General features: G+C 44.5%; 1 pseudogene; it reads right to left on the bottom strand.

The window, feature by feature from the left end:
- Positions 1-3,030: 3,030 nt before the first annotated feature.
- On the bottom strand, positions 3,031-3,864 carry LOC108312939 (annotated as a pseudogene).
- Positions 3,865-5,620: the final 1,756 nt, after the last annotated feature.

Here is a 5,620-nt window from a genome sequence, read left to right as displayed (position 1 = left end):
GCATCTGATAAAGGTCTAATATCCAAATCTATAAGCAATGTAAACAATTCAACAAGCAAAAAAAATTAACCCTGCTAAAAAGTGAACTAAAGATATGAACAGATACTTCTTAAAAGAAGACACACATGTAGTCAACAAACATATGAGAAAATGATCAACATCACTAAATCATCAGAGAAATGCAAATCTAAACCACATTGAGATAGCATCTCACACCAGTCAGAATGCTATTATTTAAAAAGTCAGAAAACAGTAGATGCTGGCGAGGAGAAAAGGGAACATATATACCTGTTGATGTGAATATTAATTAGTTCAGCCACTGTAGAAAGCAGTCTGGAGATTTCTGGAAGAACTTAGAACTACCATTCAATCCAGCAATCCTATTACAGGGTATATATCCAAAGGAAAATAAATTGTTCTACTAAAAAGACACACGCACTCGTATGTTCGTTACAGCACTATTCACAATATCAATGCCTTGGAATCAACCTAGGTTCCCATCAATGGTAGATTAAAGAAAATGTGGTACATATACAACATGGGCTGCTATACAACCATAAAAATGAATAAAATCATATACTTTGCAGCAACATGGATGCAGCTGGAGGCCATTATCCTAAGTGAACTAAAGATCACATGTCCTCACTTTTGTTTGTTGTTGTTGTTGTTGTTGTTTTTCAGACAGTTTTGCTCTGTCACCTGGGCTGGAGTGCAATGGTGCCATTTCGGCCCACTGCAACCTCTGCCTCCCAGGTTCAAGCGATTCTCCTGCCTTTACCTCCCAAGTAGCTGGGATTACAGGCAACCGCCATCATGCCTGGCTAATTTTTGTATTTTAGTAGAGACGGGGTTTCACCATGTTGGCCAGGTTGGTCTTGAACTCCTGACCTCAGGTGATTGCCCATCGCAGCCTCCCAAAACGCTGGGATTACAGGCGTGAGCTACCACGCCCAGCCACATGTTCTCACTTATAACTGGGAGCTAAACATTGGGAACACATAGACGCATTAATGGGAACAACAGACACTGGGGACTACTAGAGGGAGGCAGGAGGAAGGAAAGTGGGCAGTGATTGAAAAACTATTGGGTACTGGCCAGGCGCAGTGGCTCACGCCTAAAATCCCAGCACTTGGGAGGTTGAGGTGGGTGGATCACTTGAGGTAAGGAGTTCAAGACCAGCCTGGCCAATGTGGCAAAACCCCATCTCTACTAAAAATGCAAAAATTACCTGGCCATGATGGCACACACCTGTAATCCCAACTACTCGGCAGGTTGAGGTAGGAGAATCACTAGAACCTGGGAGGCAGAGGTTGCACTGGGCCGAGATTGGGCCTCCTGGTTGACAGAGTGAGACTCCATCTTAAAAAAAAACAACAACAAAAAACTATTGAGTACTATGCTCACCATCTAGGTGATGATGGGATTAATCATATCCCAAACCTCAACATCACACAGTATACCCATGTAATAAACCTGCATGCCCTGAATCTAAAATAAAAGTTGAGATTATTTTTAAAAACACATGAAGAAACACTTTAAATATATAATTCAAGAAAGGTTCTTGAAATTAAAGAAAACTGGCATCTATGTAAGGCTCATTGTTTGCTAGGAAAACATTAATCCAGAATGGTCAACATTGAAGCATGGCACAGTAAAAGGTACACGCGCGCGCGCACACACACACACATACACACACACACACAAATCACTTATAAAAAAATACATTTATCTGGTCACAAAAAGATTTAATGCTAAATGGTAATAAAACAACATCTATAAGATAATCAAAGGAAGAAAGTGTGACCCAAGATCCATCTAAGCTGCTCCCAAAAAATAAAAGCTACAGATAAATTGTTTTAAACATGAAAAAGCCCAAACAATATTCCCACGAGCTTTTTTGAAGACACTTCCAGCAGATTGAACAGTAGTCAAGCAAGAGCTGATGGGAGAGAGGTGGGCAAAGGGACTGGTGATCAATATCAAATATATTCAGCACTAAGGATGCAACTTTTGGGTTTCAGTTGAAGTGAGAAAATATGTAAAAATTATACATGCTGACAAAAACTTAGGGAAAAAATGGGGAAAAGTGGGTACGGATGTGCACTGATACAGAAGAGAAAGGAATTATTGTGGGATTTATAAGTAATAGCTGAGAGTCAGAGGATTTTATTTAAAGCCAACGAATCATGTAATAAAAATCTAAGCATATTTAACAGTACAAAAGTAAATAGTAAGAAAGATAGTATTGGTTAATATTTGGTAGTAGAGCAGAGATAGAAGGGAAGAGGAAACAGTAATTATATTGCACATTTTAGGTGGGAATAATATATCGTTAAAGAAAAGGAGGATTAAAGTTGTTACATAATGATATAAATATAAGCCCAGATATCACAACACAAACAAACATTTCTAAAAATCAAAACTATACACACACAAAAAAAGAACAGAGAAACCCAACAATATAGTGAACAACCTAAAGAATAATTATCAAAGTAGAAAACCCAACAAACAAAAGGACAGAACTAAGAGAAAATACCTTTTCTCTTTTTTTTCACACATGAATACTGAGTTTACTCAAAGCTAGTCTGTTCTGCTTCTTCTTCTTCTGGGATGAGAGGAGGTCAGAGCCAGGGGTCTGCGCAATTGTGGTCTGCAATCCAGAGGAATTCCTTGCCTTACCCCCCAAAGTCAGGCCTTCTGTGTTTTGTTAATTTTTCTTCTTGCTGACACCCTGTTAAGACTGGCAGAAGGGGACCGGGCTTGGTGCCTCACACCTGTAATCCCAGCACTTTGGGAGGCTGGGGCAGGTGGATCACGAGGTCAAGAGATCGAGACCATCCTGGCTAACATGGTGAAGCACTGTCTCTATTAAAAATACAAAAATTAGCTGGGTGCGATGGCATACACCTGTAATCCCAGCTACTCAGGAGGCTGAGGTGAGAGAATCACTAGAACCCAGGAAGAAGAGGTTGCAGTGAGCCGAGATTGCACCACTGCACTCCAGCCTGGGTGAGAGAGCCAGAATCCATTTCAAAAAAAAACAAAAGATTGGGCGAAGGGGTAAGACCCACGGAGCACCTTACTGTAAGTCGCTACTGATGAGTTGTTTGTGTGACTACTGGGAGACAGATTTACAGAGTTCTGTGACAATCAATTCTGGTCTTGCTCAATTTGGTCAGTAGCAGGGGTCCCTGTGTTTTTGCTGGTTGAGTTGAACTTGGAACCTCCAGGGTCTTTAAGTTGTTTTCGATGTGGCTGTGTGTTGAACTTGGTTTCAAAAGATGACAGCTGCTGTGTTACTCCTAAAAGTCCGCCCACTTCCACACTGAGAATCACCTGGATGACGTCTCCACAGTAGAGTCCTGTAGCAGTGCACATCTGCCACTGTCCCTGATACATTCCTGCCCTGCTGGGGCTGCACATCTGTATGCTGATATCTGTAATCTCCTGGGGCTCTAGCCATCTCACTCACCATCACCATGTGCACATGTCCAAATTGGTCTTCCCTGACATACTTAAGGCAAACCCCTGGAGGCCACACCTCTACGCCAGAATTCTGGATCCACCGTGTTTTTACAAACTGAGTATCAGGAGATATTGACTCTTCTTATCCTATGGTGACATCTTCAACAAAGGACATAGAGGGTACACACTGATGTTTGGGCTCTCAAAGTCATAATAGGTGCCAATTTCAGCTTGTAGGTTCCAGCTGTTCATGTCCAGGAGGAAGGTGCAACCAGTAGGGTTGAGCTGGAAGCTGAGCAGCCTCTGGAACTCAATGATGAGCCTGTCCTTGTCGGTGGTGCCCAGGCAGCTGAACTTCTGCATCAGCTCCAGGTCCAGGTCCACGTCCATGCCCTCCATGGTGTCGGGCCTGACATCCGCTTCCCTACCTCCTCACAACTGAGCCGAATGCCCCCCGTCCGGGGACTGGGAGGGGGCCCATTGCCAGTTAGCCTTGTGACCCCACTCCTTTTAGGTAAGCCCTGGGCCTCTCACAATCTCATGGGGGTAAACTCATCTGCTACTCACTCTCCCCTCCCTTCCACCCCTCCAGCTCCTCCACATCTGGCCTCTCCAAGAGCAAATATCTTACCAAGTTAATTCACCTTACCAAGTTAATTATCAAGTTAATTCATCTATTAAACACAAAAGATCTTTAGATTACATTACAATGCAAAATTCAATTCTACCCATATAGAAACATATAATTGCTTAACAAAAATAAATTTAAAACAATAATTATAGTTTGCAGTCAAGCTATATAGGCTGGGGCTGCAGCTGTTTGGCGGCTCCTGGATCCCTTCCAAACTCATTCATGTGATTGTTGGCTGGTCTCAGTGGCACTAAGGACCTCATTTAGCTCCTTACTATGTAGGCATCTCCACAAAGCTGTTTAAGTGACCTTCAAACATGGCCACTTGCTTGCCCCCGAGCAAGTGAGCTGAGATATAGGAAGAAACAGAAAGAAAAGAGAGAAGAGAAAGAGGTAACAGAGAGAGAAAGAGAGAGAGAGAGAGAGAGAGAGAGAGAGAGAGACCAAGAAGGAAGCTGTAGTCCTTCATAACCTAATCTCAAAAGTCACTTATCATTAATTCTTCTATAGTCCATTCACACAGATAATTTGTTCACAATCACACAGATTCTCTCTGGTAAAAAGGAGGGTCCCATTCAAGGATGTGGAGAGCAGGAGGTGGGAATTTTAGGTCATTAGGGTCATTTTGGAGACTTCCTTTGGAGCACCACAGACCCTAAGTTGAGCAGAGGGAAGGATGCCTAGAAGCATCCTAGACCGCTGTGTGCTCCCAAGAAGGCTGGCCCAGTCTACCGGGGTGGCCTTGATGGAATTCCGCGCCTCTCCCAAGAGCGAGGCTGCCCCTTCACCCCTGCAATGTCATGCCCTTGGGTAGAGCAGCCCCTGGGAGTGGCCCTCTCAGCGAAAAGGTAACCGCTGAATCCAGAGCGCGCAGCAGGGCCTAGGCTCCCATGCCCTGTGGCTGAGCCCCGCCAGGCAGGTTCTTGCCGCCTTTGTGGGGACCACAGCGCACAGATCACACCTCCGCGCTGTCTGCATGCTTTTATAAATCCTTAAACTCAAATGCTCAGTGGTTATCTTAACCTGACCATTTATCCACTAGACACATGTATAAACTTCTCTGAACCCCTCTTTTTTTGTGCTTCTTATTTTGTAAAATGTAGATAATGATGATTGTCTCAGAAATAGGAAGGGGAATCCCAAAGGTGCAGTATTATGTGGGTTTCCTGCCAAGTGAAAGCAATTGCTGTCGTGATGAAGACAATTTCTCTATTTATGTGCCTCATTAAACCATAAAACTTGGGGCTAAACCTTGGAGGTGATGCCTGCCTGCTGCGCTAGTCCGGGAGGGTGCAGCGGGAGATGGGCGATGCCCTCCCGAGGCCCGGGCGCCCCGCAGGAGATCTCTACCGAGATCATGGTGAGTGAGGCGCGCTGAGGACACCGCTGTGGGTGCGAGAGCTGTGATGAGGGACAAGCAGAGTCTTCTTCCTCCGGAGGCAGGGAGTGTGCGAGGTGCGAGGCCCGCCGACGGAGGAGGTTGCCATGGGCACATCTGGACCCCAGGCCCTGCTGCTGTGTGAA

Source organism: Cebus imitator, unplaced genomic scaffold (genome assembly GCF_001604975.1).
Source record: "Cebus imitator isolate Cc_AM_T3 unplaced genomic scaffold, Cebus_imitator-1.0 Scaffold131, whole genome shotgun sequence".
Taxonomy (NCBI): Eukaryota; Metazoa; Chordata; class Mammalia; order Primates; family Cebidae; genus Cebus; species Cebus imitator.
The sequence above is the reverse complement of the archived record's forward strand: the minus strand, read 5'-3'. Positions and strand labels throughout refer to the sequence as shown.